Genomic DNA, 19135 nt, shown 5'->3' on the forward strand with positions numbered 1-19135 from the left:
TAGGTAGTGTTTCCCACATTAATTTTATCTTACATGTATCTTAAAAAGTAACACTGAACTACTCCCTGAGTCTGAGATACAAAATTATGTGAAGTTGTGTTTCTGGAAAGTTACTGATTTAGGGTAAATGTCTTCATGACATTTGTCCAGTCAGTGAAGTTTCACTACAAGTGCATTGAACTGAGATGATATCTCAGCAGATTCTCATAGCTTTGCCTCTCCTCCCATCCCCACCTGCTTAAGAGAGAATTTCAGTGCATCTGAGAAAAGGACAGTGTAGTTTGTCTGTAGTCACGCCCAAATTCTGTATAAAATGGGATTGGGTTAGTAGACTGGCACTGAAATTCCAGACTGGCCAGACTGTGTACTCTGCTACCTGCTCTCATGAACCACAGAGTGCCTGAAAGTCTTCAGTTTGCTGAAATCATTCCCAGTTAGTCATGGTGATTCCCATTCTTTGCATACTGCACTGATGAGTAAAGACCTTGACAGGAAATAGCATCCCATAGTCAATGTCCTTTTCATTATTTTGTTTAATCTACATCAGGAGGAGGGAGGGAGGGAAGGACGGATGGAAGGAAGGACGAAAGGGAGGAAGGAAGAAAGGAAGGAATTTAGATTGCTCATCGTCATTGCTGTAAAGGATGTAGAATAAAGAAATCAAGTGAAATCCATTGTCTGCTATGTATTGTCTTAGGTAATAAAGTTGCAAGTCACATTAACTTGGTGATGAACTACACAGACCTGTGTCCTCCTGCTATTTTCAAATTACATTTTAAAAGATTCGTACCTATTTTAATGGAGTATACCGAGGTCATTTTTACATGGCTTCATATTCTGAGAGATTTTTTTTCTGAACTTTAATTTGACCTTTCTAATATATGAGAGGGGAGGGAAAATAGTAAATAACAGAATCAAATAAATAAGGAAACTGGAAGGGATCTCAGGAGGTCATCTAGTACCATACCTTGATTAAAGTAGGACTACAACAACAGTAGGTCAGACCAGCTGAGGCCAAGTCTAGCTGAATCTTGAAACCCTTCAAGGACAGACCTTCCACCTGGATGCATGTTCCAGTGTTGCACTACTCTCTTATTGAAGAAGTCCTGATGTCCAAGGTGAACCTCCCAGGCTGCAGCACTTTGCTCCTGCCCTTTCTTAAACCCTCTGCTGCTCCTGCAGAGGGTTTGGTCCCGTTGTCTTTACAACTGTCTTTCAAAGGTTTGTAGGCTGTTGTTAAATCACCCCTTTGCCTCCACATCACTGATGAAAGGAGGGGTAACATCCTGCCTTCTTCTGGCCGGACTGTTTCTAATATTCAGTTTCCTATGCTTGTGATCAGAGCACCCTGGTGACCATTAGCCTGGTATTCCCCAAATACCAAAGGTCCTTTTAAACAAGGCTGTTGCTCAGATGGTTGGCTCACTGACTTGTGTTTGCCCCAGGCACAAACCTTTGTATTTATCCATGAAGAATTTTATGAGACCTCTGTTAACTTAATCCTCAAGTTTGGTGGCATCCCTTTGGACTGAAACTCTAGTTGTAGAGTTTATCAAACCCTGCCTTCTCTGTTTGATTAAGTATTGCCCACATATTTGACAAGGGTGGTTTCTGACTCATTGCCCAGGTCACGGATAAAGATATCAAACAGTACCAGCGCTACTATCAGCTCTAAGGCTGCTATGCTTGTTGCTGGCTGCCAATTTGATGTTAAGACACTAATTAGAATGAGGTGTTTTGGCCAGTGTTCAACCCATCTTGAAGACAGTTTGTCCAGATCATATTTCCTCAGCCTACACATGAAAATACTGTGTGGGATGGTGTCAACAGTTTTACAGAAGTCAGAGTGTATTACATGTTATCTGCACAGACACTCATTTCTTCATCAAAAGCAGTTGGACTGGTGGTGTGCAATCTACGGATGTTCACTGTTCCTGATTACCTTCCTGTCCTTCAAGCTCATGAAGCAATAATCCTGATGTGGGAGTGGTGGTAGTGGAAAGGATGGGAAGCTCCCCTGATGAAACAGATTTCAGTCAAATGATACACCAAAATGTTTTGCCATTTAGTGTAAACGCTGAAGTATTACTGCGCATTAAACAGTGTTGGTTTCGGTGACACCAAAAAATTCATCTCCTGAGATGACTCTTCTCCTTAAAGTTTCATTGCTGCTGAAGGTTTCATTTGTCTTGATTTGGAAAGAACATGAGTATGTAAGGAGATATGAACATTTATAACTATGTAAAAATATAATTTTAGCAAATGTAGTTTGTTCTTGGCACCAAATGTAGCTGTCTCTTACAATACCTGGTCTTTCCTGTATCATGCCCTTTTCTCTTATTCTGCTTCTCATGTCCCTTGATAAACTATTTTAAGTATCATTGTTATTAAATATCACTCCTGGACACAAGTCAAGATGAATAGCTCATTTCACATCTCCCACAGTTGTTTTTTTAGGGTTTCCATAAACTCAGCTAGACATCAATATATCAGTTACATTTGGGCCATATGTTCAAGACTTTCTTTAAAGCACTAGAACTAGCATCTCATATTTTATGCTGCTCAGTATATTATAATGTAATGTAAAATATAAATATGAAAGACAAAATTAAAAGGATTTTGGGTTTGGTCAGACTGAAACCTTTCTTTTGACCCCAAATTAATTTCATCTTGCAATTTCCCTTCAGAGAATTTGGAAATTTTCAAGTGGGGAAAAAGTCAAGGTTTTAAATCCTTTCTGAAATAGATTTTCATTCCCTGCAGAGCTGTAAAATTCAAGTAACAAACATGTACATGTTTTATCCCCTCCTAAATCACATGTCAGCTTCCTGCAGGCGAATGCCAGCAGTTCCTGTCAAAGGTACAAGGTACAAAACTGTTCTGGTAGAAGCCGAGCTTCAGAGACTTCCTGGCTAACATGGGGATTGTAAAAAAATCCAAAATAGATTGGGAAGGAAGGCTACATTCATGTGAAACATGGAAGTTCTGCTCCAAGATCAGAGGTGATTTTTAAGAGGTCAGGATCCTCTGGTTTGTTAGAGTGGCCTTGGGCTTTTCTTTGGAGAGATACAGCTTAAAGAAGAGAGTGTTAGGGTAATAAAAATTACTCCAGTTACAAGATTCTTCAGATGGAGCTTTCTGAAAACTTTGAGAAGAAATATGTGTCCTCACTGGAGCTCACAAAAGAACTATGAGTGGATAATGAATAGAGTGAGAAACTAATTTTTCAGGAACAGAAATCCAAGCCATTTGAGAGAAGAAACTGAAGCCACAGTGATAATAAATAACTGAATAATATTTGGTTACCTGTGCCAAGCTGTCTGAGAATGTCCCTGCTTTAGAAGAGAGCAAATCAGAAGATGTACAGAATGAAGATTTGCTTTGGAAGTAGTCCTTAAAATAGACTAAGACATTCTTAAATTAAGTAAATGAAGTTTATATTCAGTGTTTCACTCATCATCACAGCAGATGCAAGTAATAGATAAACGCTAGCCTATCTGGTGTATCTTCTGACCTATGTTAGATTATTCTCTGCAGATTAGCCTCTTATTATTTTAATTTTTAGGAAGTTAATGGTTCCAAAGAAATGTATAAAATGATGAATATTATTTGGGAGACTATTCCATAAATAGTCTATAAAATATTTTTATCAGTGAGGGAGTTTTTCTGATCATAATCCTAAGGGATTTTTTGCCCTAAAATATAGCATCTGCAGTAGATGTAAACTGATTTTGTCTAATACTTTAAATCCTCTGTAACTGGGGGGGTTTTAGCTGTAGACCTGGATTTTCATTCATTTCATCTGGCTTATACAAATGTCCAATCTAGGTATCCAAGGTCAAGTAAGTTACCTACACTGGCTATGGAGCAAGGTCATCCATGGGTGAAGTGGTTGGTCTTCCAGAAATCCACACCCTGATTTACGTCACTGCATCTTCACCAGTGACTTGAGCCCACTTCTGTGAGAAATTAATGGAAGCCACTGAAATCAAAAGAAGAAAACAAGTATTTGTGTAGTCTCCTGCTTAACTCATGGACTTTAAAAATAATTTTAATTAAATTTGTATAACTTTCCTTCTAGTCATGTAACAATATTTAATAATTAATATTTAATAGCAATTACATAAGTGTTATTTTTATGTACATTTCTACAAACTTTTTTTTCTCTTTTCCTCACCTTGCAGATTTCTTTTTGTCCCAAGTACAGGGTACTGTGAGCTGATTAACCTGTAGCCTTTGCTAGTTTGCTGCTGCTTGGCAGTGTAATCCTGATACTAAAGTCCACCTGTTTTAAATCTGTTGCATGAGATTGAGGAGGCAGGGACAGGTAATTCCTTGAGTTTGGTTAATGAAACAATCTTTTCCAACATTGCTGAATTATTTGGAGCAGCAAAAATTTATTCTATCTGCAAAGAATTGCAGAAGGAGGATTCTCATGTTATGAAATTAGCAACATTACTAATAGTTTGATAGTTATATGCTGGCAGCTACAACTAATTGTTGATAAATTCACCATCATAAATCTACAGAAAACAATGTTGATAACACCTATAAGATGAAATAATATATACTTCTATCAAACTTGCAATACAAGTTTAGGTCTTTTTGAATAGGAGCTTTGTCCTGTAGGTAGTCATGGCCATCAGATGGTCAGGCTGTTTAGGAAAATGTTTAGCAGTCGGCAAATATAAGGTCTGAAAAAGAAGATCTTCATGGTTAATTAAAATACACAACCGTCACATTTAATTCCAACATAATCAAGGAAAAAGATTGTTATCTTCCCAGCTGAGGTGTTTTTAACATATTTTGGATGCACACAGTGTTTCCAATACATTTCAGACCCATATCTAATCTACGTCATCTTTCTCAGGTTTCTGTCAAAATTATTGTATTCTTGGTTAATTATCGACATTTGTATGATTTTCTTCCCTCCATCACAACATTTTTTTCTTTTTCAGTTTTCTTCTCTTATTCTATCATGTCTCTCTAAACATTCTCTGTCCTTAAAAAAACTACAAATCTTCCCATATAAGCCCTGGAGTGCATACTCATTTTAACAGTGCAAGAAAACCTGTGGACGTTTAAGTGCCTTAAGTGCTCTGAGCAGGGCATGTGTTTAACTATGGTGTTGAACTGGGGTTTTAGTGCTAATCTCCAGACAAATCCCTCCTTCTTGGAGCTGCTGTGCTGGAAGAAGACATTTCTGCCACCAGGTGCACCTCACCGCTCCTTCCTTGTCTCTGGCCAGACATTCCCTTCTCTGCAGTCTTGCTGACAGAGCTGACACTCCTGTCCCAACATTGGGCAGTGCCTGTAGGAACAGTTCACCCCAACCTCAAAAACTACTGAAGCTGAGAGAGGCAAATATCACCACCAGACCCACTGCCTTGGAATGGGGCTACATACCACATCCCAACTCCCTTTCCTTGGGAGCTAACATAGAGGTGAAACTGGGAAAAGCCCTAATACTTACAGAACTCAATATAAAAGTGATTTAAGGTACAGTGTTCACCATGCCAGGAAACACTTCATTATGCTCATAGGTGTTACCCAAAGAGCACTGGTGTGTTTAGCATTTCAGATTTTCTGCCCTATAACACATGACACAAGGTTTATCCTGCACATGCTTAAGTCAGAAAAGGTGTTATAAGTAGAAAAATGGGGTAGAAATTAAAGAACAAACAGATTGCTCAGTGTGTTTGGGTTCACAAATAGCTTTGCCAAAGTAATATCTTTCTAAAGATGAATAAGGAAAACACTACTTGATTCTCTGTGAGCCAACAGAGAAAAGTGATTTATTCAATATGACTGAAACACTAGACATCTGTAGGATGGTCAGCAAACATCCTGCTTCTATATACTCAGTATCACACAGGCATTGGCAGAACTAAAATGGAAAAGTGAAGTTTGTTTATTTTGGGCACAACTCATTGTATTTTTTCCAACAGTTCTTCCTACTGTAAACGAACCTGTATTCATTTAGGGCCAGGCACATCTCTGTAAATTATCTCCCACAACACTAGAGATGGAACAAATTAATATGGAAAGGTTTTATTTTTAAAACAACAACAAATGGCTGCAACCAACAACAAAAAGATCTCATTATAAACTGGAATGATGAATAAGTTGCACACACACAGGATACCCTTCCAAGAAAGGAAGGTCAAATAGCTAAAAGAATTTTGAAACTTTGACTGCGATCTATGTGATTACTCAATATTTCTCTCATCATTTGTTATAAACGTATATATAAGGATGAAAAGCTCATTTAAGGCAGGAAGGATAGCCTGCTGGAAATGGCACAGCCTTTCAATTTAGGAGTAGTGCTGTCTAAATAACTAATCTTTCCACTCTCTGTCTAAACTTAGGGAAAAAATTGTTCCAGGTCAACCCAAAATGACTTTTTTGTTAGTTTTGCCAGAATGAAAATGAAAGAAAAGATATTTCAGTTCTGATCAAATAAAAGACACTGCTTGATTTAGAATACTTCATTTATCATGTAGTTATTTTTTTCTTCATTTCAATTTTCTATTAGATTTAAGTAGGCTTACTCTTAAAATGTGTCAAAGTGAAAAATCTGAGCTTTCTTTTTTCTAAAAAGGAATGAAAAAATTCTTAGTTCAACCCCAGACTTAACTTGAGATTTGCATTGTTTTTTAGCCTTACATCACAGCTTTTCTACAACAGGAAGGTCTTTTAAAACTTTTTGATGTCCTAGGGACATCGCAAAAATTAAATCTAATGATCAAATTAAACATAAATAGTCTAACATTTACAAAAAGAGAAGGAATTAGGCTGATATATGTAATAGGTAGTTAGTAATCAGACACAACAATATCTCTCAGTTGAGAAGATTTTTTGAAGAACATGTCAATCTTGGTTTGAACTGTGAATCCTTCAAAGTCACCATCCTTAGGATATTTGGAGTGTACTGCAGCCAGTACAAATGGAACGCGCTTATAACTGTGGAAGATGAATCCTCACTTCTTTTTAGATCTAACTCTGTTAAGGGAACTCCTTGGATACATTTGATTTCACCTCTGTCTTTCTGCAATTTTCATGATGAAAAAAATTAGCAAATACAAGGAATGTGTGTGGGAAACAGGCAGAGCTGCTCTCCCAACATGGTACTAATTTGTTTCCAATCCTGTGGCAAATTATTCTCTTCTAAAAGAGAGGGAGTGGGGAACATTTCACTCAGAGAGACAGAAAGAGAGAAAAAAATTAATAAATATTTTGCAGAAGGTGAACTTAGAGGTTCTGATGCAAATCCTGAACAAATTACAGTGAAGCAGAACCAACTGGTGGGAGAACACTGCTGCAATAAGCACAGTGCCTGACCTGGCCTGCCAGGACTCTGCAGTTCCCAGTTTTACTGTTGCTAAACACCTTGGCAAAAAAATAGGCAGAATGTGTTGAATTTATTCAAGGAAAAACAAGAGATGATCCAAGTTATTTTATGAGACAACCTGATGTGGACCCTGGAGTTTCTACACCAGGTAACTTTGTGTGCTCAGAAAAGCTCAGTGCTGTGGAGTTGCTAAAGGAAAGCCTACGAGAAGGGAAGGCATAGTGGTCTGTAAGAAATGGAGGTTGTGACACAAAACTCATGGGTACAGGAACACCAGTGGTATGTGCAGAGCTCACAGTTCTTGTTATCTGCTACATCACTAACACTCTGTGCATGATGTAGCATGGCTAGGGGAGAATTTTTGTTTTGTTTTCTTTTGTTTTGTTATTTTAGTTTAGTTTTGTTTTTAAATCACTATCTCAAATTACCCGTAAGGGGCAGCCTGGCCACCTCTGAGAGAAGAAGACCTCTTCCAGAGAGGTCTCCGAAGGCAAATACTCTTGCAGGTGTTGCTCTGGCGAGATGTCTCACCATGGTATAAAAGTGGCAAGGAGCTGCATATATCTATTACTTCTTTACTCCATTCTCTGTGGCCAGCCTCCGAGCCTTTAAACTTTTTCTACATCTGTTAGGTGTTGAATATGTAATTTTTGGAAGGATCATGGGATGACTGATCCCAAGCTTGGATAGAGCTCAGATTCTACCAAAACTTTTATATAGAACATAGAATGTAAATGAAGTGAAAGAAAACCAGTGGGAAAGAAGGGGAAAGGTTTCAGTAGTGGAAGGATCTTTAGTGTAGCAGGTTATTTAATAAGTGAAATCTGGAACCACATGAATAAGTGCCTTTTACAAACTTGAGTAATTAAGGATTCTTGAGAACTTCAGAATTAAAATGGATGGTTTTCTAGGAAAGGTGACATAGTTCATCCAGAAACTGCTGGCTTACTGCAGGAGTTCTCTGACAAGATTCTGTGACCTGTAATATGTAGGAAACCAGATTATATTCTCAAAATGGTCCCTCGTGTTCCTCAAACATACATGTCTGAATACTCCAGCTCAGTTTACAAACAGTTAATGGGTAGTTAGCAATTTTTTCACAGGATACCAATAAAGGACTAATCAGCCCTCGTAGTAACAGTATGATTCTATAACAGCTTCTATTGACAGACTCTCTCTAACACGGCTTGTAAATCCTTTGTTTAAGGAGTCTTAATATAAAGTGTTACAATGACAATAATAATCTGAATGTGCAACCAATTCCCCCTCCTGCGCTGCCAGCACTGCTGATAATGAGCTAACAGAAGCACTGCTGTTATTGCAATGAAGCCTGTAGGGAGCAAAGCCCTAAAGGCTTTTATTAGTAACACCAAGACATGCTGCTGTTTCATTCCAAACTGAAATGAATCACCTTTTCTATTTCTGTATTGGAACAGCCGTTGTTTATATTGTAATATGTTGCACAGTATGCACAAAAGTGCTACCTACTATTAGTCAGCTCCGAGTATTCCTCTGAGTTTTATCCAGGCAGTTTACATATTTTATTTTTTTTTTTTATAACATAGTATATATAAACTTAGGGACTTCATATAAGGTAGTTTGGCATCCTCTTGTCTTTCTGAACACATAAAATGCTTTGGAAGATTTGTATATTTACATCACTGGAAGATAAAATCTGGTGTACCAGGTAAAGCAATGGTGTCACAATAGCCTCACTGTCAACCTGATCCCCTACTCTGGAGTAACTATTTCATAAGAAAAGGAGATTCTTATCCAGTGTTTGACCTATATGTTTAGGCAGCAAGCAAGAAACTCAAGTAGAAGGGTAGTATTGAGAAGTCTTGGATTTTCTTGTTGGAATATATTAATAATGCAAAATATTTCTTTGGATCCTTTACTCATTTCAAAAGTGCTGTAAATGGCACAAAGTTTATGCAAATCCCCGTTTATTATAAATTTAGATTTAGAATGAAGATTTGAGGTAAATGCTCTTTAAATGGTGTCTTGTGTGTGCTCTCTCCAAAAAAAAAGAAGCTGTATCCAGCACAGTACCTCATGGTCACAGTTCACCTTGGCTCATATGGAAGCTGTTAACTGCCCAACACCTCTGAAAAACAGGTCTGAACTGTCTCCAGCTAGGATCCAACAGATAAATATATAGATACGTACCAAATGGGAAAGGGTCATGAAAATCTTGGGCTTTCAAAGTGAAAGTCACAGTAGCTTATCCCTGTGCCTCTGTTACACACCTAAAAAACAAACTACATAAAGCTTAAAAACATGATTGGAGCAGGCAGAGTCCTTGCTGCTGGCTTTTTAGGTGCTGTTGAAATAGAGCCAACAGAGCAGCACAAGGGATCTTCAAGAAGCCAAAGTGTTATTAATTACTATTATATTTATGTGCTAATGCTGGTAATCTTAAGTAACTGTTTGTGAGAATGTTTCAGTCTGGCTGAATCCAGAAGTATTGTGTAGATGCAGTAACTGTCAAGAATATGAGCTGTGGAACAACAAAAGCCACCTGCATTGCTCGTGAAGGTCTGGAACCAAAATACCGGAAAGACGGGGTTACATGCCAAGAAAAGAAAAATCCATTCTGTATGTTCTACATATGGACCGAGGCATGAGGCCCATAAAGATGAAAAGCTGCCTCTAATTTTAGTGGGATGTTTCTATGACTAATGGGCCATGTCAGTTATAGGTCCTCTGGATACGTCACAGTACCTGCTTGGAACTGAAGGAGAGTTGTTTGATTCCCAGATGGACACCCTGGAACACTGACATTCCCGCGAGCCATGGTGTACCTTTTAAATGCTGTTGTAGTAATGGTGATGAAAATAAAACACAGTCAGATCCTGCACTTTCATGGCTGGAGGCAGCAATCAGCGAATCGTCATTTTGCCAGGGCTGACTTCATTGGCTCTTTGGCAAACCTGTGAAGCAAATATGAAATCCAGGTACTATTATTTTCAGTCAAAATTCCAGCAACTGACATCTTTTGCTACTTTTCAAGTAGCCCCTAGTGACTCAGCAATGCTAAAGGACTTTGCCATATTTGCAGGAGCACAGCCACTAAAAATAGTCAAGCATGTGCCTACAAGATGGCTTAGTCTGCACAGGGTTATAAAACATACACCGGACATGTGATTTGCTTTGCTGTCGTATTTTCTGAGTTGTGAGCAGCAATCTGCCAAAATAGAATTCGTTTGGTGATTTCTTCAGAGCTGTAAGCTTAAAACTGGTTTTTCTGTTCTTAATTTATGTCATAGGGTATCAACAGCAATTTAATTTGAAGCCTCAGAGTGAGGGAAAGCCAGCTACTGATGTCTGTAGGCTGGTTGAATGTGTGCTGGCAGAGGGCTGGAGTCAGAAGCTGCTTCAAAGAAGTGGCTGCTCAATCCTCAAACAGTCTGAGCATTTTCTTTCAGCAGGTGACACAAAAAGTGGAGCAGAAGTATAGAAATGCAGACGCTGTACCTGAGAGTTACATCACCAACTTGGTATAAACAAACAACAATACACATTCTGCTGCAGCGGTTGAAAAAACCACAAGAACATTTTCACCTTCAGAGAAACAGTTCATTTCTTTTCAGGTTTGTATTTGAAAATGTGGGAAGGGGTTCAAACACTTTGAAATTTGGAAATTTAAAGGAAACCTTTACTTTGAAAAAATGTCACTGTTAAGAAATTATGTTCATTCTTTCCTTCTTTCTTTCTTTCTTTCTTTCTTTCCTTCCTTCCTTCCTTTCCTTCTTTCTTTCCTTTCTTTCTTTTCTTTGTACTCCTCACTCTGGTTATGTTGGTATGTAGTGGTGTTTTTTTAAACATACCAAAGTAAGACCAGAAGGAGAAAATACTCAGATTTCCTAGCAAAAAATATCATCACAAGAGATGCTGTCTAATGTCACAGACTCAGCCATATGCTTCTAAAAACTGAGGTGTCACTCCAAGCAGTGTTAAGCCTTGCAATCTTCTGAATCTTCTGACTGTTCTCTGTCTTTATCCACTGAAAGAGAAGCCATTTGTACCCCTAAATACATAGTTTGCAAGTGGCTGTTTCCAGACCCAAAAAAAGGTCATAAATGTATAGACAAGAAAGCACTGTGATAATGCGATCCTTGTGATTCCAGGCGTTAATACGTCATCTCTTACATATAAGAAATTAGAAAGGAACACCAGAGTTTATTTTTAATGTTGATTCTCAGATTTTACCATATAAATCAGTTTTGACAGGAGCTTGTTACAAATGAGACTGCCACAAACATTTGCCATCAAGAATTCAACCCAAATATCAATGTGGGAGTCTTAGGAACAAAAAAAGAGAAATGAAACCCAAACAAAATCAAGAAACAGAAATAAAATCAAGAAACCCAAATCCTATATGCAAAATAAGATTAATATATTAGGACTGAACTTGATTTTTTTGCTACTTGCAAGAGTTCCTGGTGAAGCCCCCAGCCCTTATCCACAGCAGCTCTGGCAGTGCCACCTGGTGCTGGTTGCATAATGGTCACCACCACTGGGGCAGGAGTCAGAGTCATGGCTGGGCTTCGTGAACGAAGATTTGGGGAGGGCTCTACGCACGTTTGTTACAAGCGTACTGGTGGCTAAAAAGGCCAATACGAGACAGGCACGTCTGGTTGCAAAAGGCACAGCAGAAAGACTCCTTAGGTGGTATATTCTGCAGGGCACGATTCTTTCTGCATTGTCTTTTCTCCTTGAGAGTGATCCTGCGTGCTTTCTCAAAGGCATCAGCGGCATTACAGATAGTGTGTCTCCAGACCTCCTGATTGGAGGCCAGAGTAGACCAGTTATGATGATCAATATGGCCAAGGCTGAGATGTTGTTTCAGAGAGTCCTTGTATCTTCTCTTTGGGGGTCCTCTCACGTGGCAGCCGGTGGCAAGTTCACCATAAAGCAGGATCTTAGGGAGGTGGTGGTCCTTCATCCTTGAGATGTGCCCTGCCCAGCACAGCTACGTTCTCAGCAATGGGGCAGGAAGTGTCCTCAGAAATAACACAATTAGTACTCAACTGAGGCAAATTCTTGTGTACCTTGTAAGTCAAGAAATGTTACCAAAAAGATAGTTGATGAACTAACATACATTGTTGAGCATCTAAAGGTTTCTTTTTTATGGCTATATGTGCATCAGTTCACTTTTGCTCTATGTTTTCATTCCAGTTCTTTTCTTCCCTTTCACCTCATGAAACTTCCCAACAGGCCAGAAAGTTCTCAATATGGCTCTTCCACATTAAAATCAGAACTCTTGTTCTTTCTGCAAGCATGTCAACACACCACAGTGTGTTCTATCTGCATTTTTTGTGGCTGTGGTTTTGGAAAAAAAAATAAGTAGAAAGAAGTAATTTTAAAGATCATCTAGTTCCGATGCCCCCATGACAGGCACAATCTCATCAAGTCCCATAGACTTGTAGGGATCTAGCTGGAGCAGCAGATCCCACCCAAGTTTACGGTTGACTGCGAGTTTATCATTCCCACATAGTCCTTTGTTTTTTGCCTTAGCTCCAAAAGAAGATCCCTACTCAGCTAGGCCAGTCCTCTGCCCCATTCGCTTCCCTTCTGACACTTTGGAATTGCCTGCTCCCGTGTCCTTAGAAGGTGGTGCTTAAAAAGGGATTAGCACTAGTGGACCTGCAAAAGCGTTTTCCCAGGGCTCCTTACTCACTAGTTCTCTGAGCAGCCTGAAGTCTGCTCTCCTGATACCCAGGGCTGAAGTTTTGATGGCATTTTTCTTCCTTCCATGGTCACTGTGGCCAAGACGGCCACCAATCACCAATTCACACAGGAGACCCTCTCTGCTAACAAACAACAAATCAGATGGGCATCTTTCCTAGTCCCTTCCAATCCAAATCATTCTATGATTTTATGATTATTGGGCCTTAAAAAAACCCAAAACAACAACCTAATTTCCTAGTTTGCATTTCTTGGTGTGGAACTAATTTCACCTCATTTTCTATTTACTATGTAGGCACCTAGATCTGAGGAAGTCATTCTGTGTCTACTTTATAGCCAATGGAGTTGAAATAGGTGCAGTTCCTAAGGGAACAATCCCACCCATTTTTATATCTACTGATACCCTAGAAGTACCAATTCCCACCCATCGGGTACAAAGGGAGTGCAGGGTGACCAGGCTTGATGCAAACCTTCAGGCCACAGGTGGTTGTCTGGAGCCTGACAGATGCTGGTACCTCACACCACACCAAATTGTGCTGATGTAGGGCTGTGAGAACCTGGGAACCTCTGCTTTAGTCTCTGCTTGCAAGACTTTGCTCTTGCTGCTGTTTCATACCATGTGAATTTTTTTTTGCCCAACATATCATGGGCACAAACTGCAGCCTATTCTTTACTTTGAGGACAGACACAAAAGAGCTACTGCGAAAGTCCTAAAGGCAGCCTATAGCTATTGATTTGATTTCTATTAGCAGCATTTACGTATGCAAGCTACAGGTGGTTCAGACAACCCCATTTTCAGCATGTTGTGAGAGGACAAGAATGATATCATGGCTATTACTTGTTTCTATTTCTTATTTATTCATATGCCTGACCTATGGGCTCTCTTCCTTCCACTAAACCCAATTTATGTGCATATAACATATTCATGGAAACCCAAAGTACATCATTTGCTGCCAGCCAACCCACACTGAGTAAATACAAAAAAGAGGCTACATTACAGTGTGGGAAGTGTGGTATCACAGATATGTGCAAAAGTAAGGGCTCACCTCATAATTCATGTGTGAGGGAATGAATATGACATAGCTAAGAGTTTTCATTGTTAATTTTTTTTTGCAAGTAGATTGTAATTGTTAACAGGCAGGAGCTGTGGCTACGTGTGGTCCCTCTCTCATCTTCCACTTTTGGTGGCTGGGGGAATGTTGGTGGGGAATGCCGAGTTTGAGCAGACCTTGATGCTCTTGAATCAACCCCACAAGCAGTTACAGAGATGGAGCTATTAAACGAGCTACAATTGCCTGCTCCCTTCTAGCTGCAACCACAGACCTGATGTCTCTCAAGACAATGTACCTGCCCCCCCAGAGCGAACAAATAATGTCTGATTAGACCAGAGCCCGTTCTCTGGGGTGCTATGGCAAATCTCGTGGCTTATCAGCTACAAACCTGGTCCCTCTGCTGTCAGCCAGGGAGTTGCCCACATTGCCTTTAATGAAGAGGATTGGAATAGATGTTGCTGATTAAAAAACCTGCAATGATCCTGTTTTAAGTGTCTTGTACAGTGAGTTTTCCAATTAAACTTCAGCATTGTAACATACTATAGGCATTGTAATTGCAGTTACAGATGTTTCTGACTTTCAGAAAAGATTTCCTTATGTCTTGTAAAGTTTCATACTCAATGTGAAAAACAAACCTTTTACTAATTTTTTTTGTACATGGGGGGCAAAAATGTCCTTCGTTTCAAACTTAAGACTTCTTTTTTTAGTTTGTTTTGCATTAAGTTGAAAATATTTTAAGGTTTTTTAATTTTTTTTTAGGAAAAGAATATAGAATTAAAAAACCCCTTTTTTTCACCCACTCTGACAAGGCCTGTGATGATGGCTGGTAATTTTAATAGTATTTTCTGACCAGTAGAAAAAGCTATAATGAGGTTTTCTCTTCAGTGGTTACTTCTGGTTTTTGAAGAGTTCAATTAGCTCTTACCTGGCCAATAAGCACAAGAATAGCTTTGAGAAAGCTGGCAAAGCAGTGGCTGTCACATTGAAATACACTTACAAACACATTCCTAGTTCTTGTGGTTTCATGGTTTTCAGCAATATACCTGCTGAATTCTGTTATATTTTCATAAATTATACTTTAAAAAATTAGCAAAATACTTTTCTTTCTTAATGTCAAAAAGATATGAAATAATCAAAATATAATCTGATGTGATGTGACACTATGAAACCAGTCTTCCAGAAAATTGATTCCAGCAAGCAGTAGTCCTGGGAATGGTTTCTACCTACTCCTCCATTTTCCAGCTTATGTCAGAGCCTTTTTAATATTTAAATGGAGAAATTATCAAACACAGTGATTCTTCTCCTCTTCACTTCTTTACTCTCATCTTCTTATTTGCTTTAAATGAAACTAAATGCATCATTGTGAAAAGAAAAAAAAAAAAGAAAGAAATGGAAAAATAAATAAGATTCAGTCTCCCTGTTGTACACATCAAAGATTTTAATGGAAACTCAAAAAAACTTCCCCTTTTCAATTATTTGTCATGTGAGCGGCAAATACATTAAAAGTCCTGAACACCAGCAATCTGGCTGTAACCCACTTGCTTTCTTTTGCAGCGCGGGACTTTCCAGAATGAAAAAAAGAAACAAAGAAAAGTAGTTACAAGGTAAGATGACTGTTATTCAAAATGCAGATGCCTATGCACAAGTTGACTGCCTACCTGGATAATTCTGACAGTTATCCTCTGGGAAATCCAGAAATAGGATGTAACAAATGCTCAACATGCACTAGGGTGACTCAGAAACAACCTTGTAGCAGGAGCTTGATGTTCCTACTATGAGACATGGGTTATAGAAGCATTATTGTTGGGAATCATGTGAATACCTTTTCCTACCTGGGTAGGAAAATCTCCATTTAGATAATATTTAGTCCATTGTCTGTGTTTTGTTAGGCCCTAAAAGAAGAGCCTGAGAGAGAACAACTGTCTCTTGAAAGGCTGCAGATGTGTAGTCACCAAAGATATAACTGCATTAAGCTGAGATTCTTCCTTTACGGAAGAGAAAAGAAGGGCAAAGGTGTGTGAAGGGAGAGTTTATACATTCTTCCTTCAGTTCGTTGTGTTTATAAAAGAAAGGCAGAGCTTTGCAGAGTGTGACTCTTGGAGATATTCTGAGAACAGTTATTTAATATGCTGATCCAAATGCCTGCAATTATGGTATATGCTACACATTTCGATTTCATCAACATTTAGAGACCATTCAGATATCATCCACAGGACTGAAAAATACAGCTGAGCAGAACCAGGACTGTTTCTTGACATAGTTCAGAGATGTTTTGAAAAGGCTAAAGTGCTGTCATTTTCCTCATGACTGAAATGTACAGGTGGTTCAATCTCCCTCTACATATTTATGGGCAGAAAGCTCAGGAGGAGCATATTTAGATGTGAGTATTATGTCCTTTTCAGTGTTACTGGAATAGATTTCCACATCAATTCAAATGTGTTGCCATATATGTGAGAAATGATGTGAGAGAATCTGCATGAGCAACTCATGTTTAAAACCATCTATGGAAGTCCTAATTATACTGGCAATATTTATACTTCATATAATGCTTGCTGGGAGTATTAGACACTTACTTGATAAGGAAAACATTTGACAATGAGAAAACCAAAAATTTACATGGTTAACTATGGTAGATCAAAGTCTAGCTGCTTAATATTGTCTGTCCTCTTTGGCCTGAGCCACATTGGTTGAGCCACGTTGATCCGTAGATTAAAAAAAAAAAAAAGAGGCAATAATAGCCGCCCATGAAGGCAGATCCCCTTACAGATACTAACAAATAACTTGTATCAGCATATATTCTAGAGAAGTCTGGGTACCCCAATATCTGAAAAGCCACTTGTTTTAAACTAATTTAATTTATACAGTGCTGAAACTGTGTGCAACAGAATCATAACAGCATGAACAGCACCATTGTTGTCTGTGTTTCCTTTTCTTCTTCCATGGTCAGTATCCGTGTAAAACTATGTCTTGCCCTAGTTTGAGTACTTCTCTATGCTCCATAGCCACCAAATAGTGTTGAAACTCAAAATTTACCAGGTGTTAGTCAAGAACACTGACCAAGGTGGCAGAACGCTGTTACCTGTAACTGGGGTTTTCCTTGCTCTGCAGGTATGAAGCAGAGGAAAATGACAATCCAAGAAGAGGCATGGCCCTTGCAGTTACCATCAGGGTTCAGCTCACCTGGCTGCTCCATTGAACTCTGGACCTCTGCAGAAGTACCGTGATGGTCAGTGGGGAGACCCTCACTTATGGGGTGTGATTCCCCTGCTCTGCTGGGTGTCTGTTGGAAAGTCAGTGCTGTTGTGTTCTGAGGGTACCTTTCCATCCCCACCCACGGCCCGAGGGAGCTCAGGTGGGTCTCTTAGGGACCACTCTTGATGTGGGGCAAGGAGACCTTACCCTGTGCTAAGCAAGGTGCAGGCTCCTCCCTGGAGCTCCCTGGACACCCTTCTGTTCCCTGCCTGTCGCTGCTGGGACACGGCGCTCCCCGGTGCGGAGGCAGCTGCGCTGCAGCCCTTGGAGATGCTCAGCCGGGTAATGGGAAAAAGCTTCCACAGGCAGTTTCCTTGTGCTGGTAGGCAGGAGGCGCCATTACACAGCCTGTGAGGGAGAAGGAGCGAGGAGGGGAGCGAGGCGAGGGACTCCCGCGGATGCCGAGTTTCGCCGGGACCCCCGAGGCCCTTCCCGGGGCAGCACCGCCGGCAGTCGCAGCCCCTCCCGCACTCACACGCTCTGGTCACCACCTCCAGATCCAAGGAGCAGATGTTTCCCAGCTCCTGGCCGCGGAGGAGGCTACAGCCCGCAGCAGCTCAGCCTCTCCCGGTGTCTTCCAGGTGCGCCCCGGCCGTGACACCCTTAGCCCCGGGCCCCCGCTCCGCCCGCGGGGGCATCCTCGGCAGAGGATTAAAACATACCACCAGCCTGTTGATCATGAGCATGAGGAACGCATCTGAAAATATAGCATATGCTACCGAATGTATGCTTTTAGTATTTGAAGTCCTTTAGCACAGGGGATAATTCTGATATTAGCGCGGGTCCTACCCTCTGGCAAAACGCAACCGAATGTTGCACAGCTGAACTGGGATGGGATTCCATCCACTGCACTCCAGCAGTTGAGCTGCTCTTCTGCCTCCTGAAAAACTTCTCTGTTTCTGTAGGTAAATTAATTAACTGGGAAATATGTCTTTTCCTTCTCAAAATAATGACGACAGCAAAACACCCGCAAAAAACCCCACCAGACACACCATCGCCACAAAACAAATAACAAGAAAAATAAAATAAAACAAAACAAACCCCAAAACCTGTGGTATTTACATTAAAATATCAAAACCTGCCATTTGATTAGAAAATTTTGAAAACTATGTTTGAGGATTTTTTTTATTAATGTGCTATTTATGCATGTGTCAGAGAGGGAAAGGGAAGGACAGATGAGAGGAAAAGAAAAAAAAAGATGAAAGAAAATTAGAGGGAAGGAAGAAAAAAATAAGTGCAGAGAAAACAGGAGAGAAAAGGGAAAGAGAAGAGGAAAGAGGAAAAGACAAGAAAGGAGAAGAGAAAAGAAAAGAAAAGAAAAGAAAAGAAAAGAAAAGAAAGAAAAAAGAAAAGAGAAAAGCTGGTATTTCCCGCAAAACTTTGTTTAAAAGGGAAGTCATTTTCAGCTGAAAATATTTCAGCAGCAGCAATAAAAAAGTAACTTTAGCAAGTAGTTAAACCACACAAATAAATTTACTCACCTGCATGGTATAATTTCCTTTTTTGAGTAAAGTTTATGAACTGCTCATGTGTCAGTAGGATGAATTCCTGGTAAAGAACTGATTTATTTCAGTGGAGCAATCCTAACACAAATCGGGTATAAGATCAGGATAGGTGTCAGGCTTCGGTGATTCCTGATTTACATCATTAGCCAGCGGAACTGAACTCTGACATTTCTCCTTAAACATGCTTTAGTATTAAATGAAACCAGCTTGTTTGACCTAGTGTTGTTCGCTGCTCCACGGAGATAATACTAAACTCTGCCCTAACATGTATGTGCATTAACCCT

General features: G+C 39.7%; 1 long non-coding RNA gene across 1 annotated transcript; it reads right to left on the reverse strand.

Moving 5' to 3' along the window:
• Window positions 1-8290: 8290 nt before the first annotated feature.
• LOC113946071 lies at window positions 8291-18859 on the reverse strand. The gene is made up of 3 exons (XR_003527281.1): window positions 18828-18859; window positions 10076-10284; window positions 8291-8330 (listed from the first exon to the last, which is right to left on the reverse strand). It is a non-coding gene; the product is annotated as an uncharacterized LOC113946071 (long non-coding RNA).
• Window positions 18860-19135: the final 276 nt, after the last annotated feature.

This window comes from Corapipo altera, unplaced genomic scaffold (assembly GCF_003945725.1).
Source record: "Corapipo altera isolate COAL_440 unplaced genomic scaffold, ASM394572v1 46, whole genome shotgun sequence".
NCBI lineage: Eukaryota > Metazoa > Chordata > Aves > Passeriformes > Pipridae > Corapipo > Corapipo altera.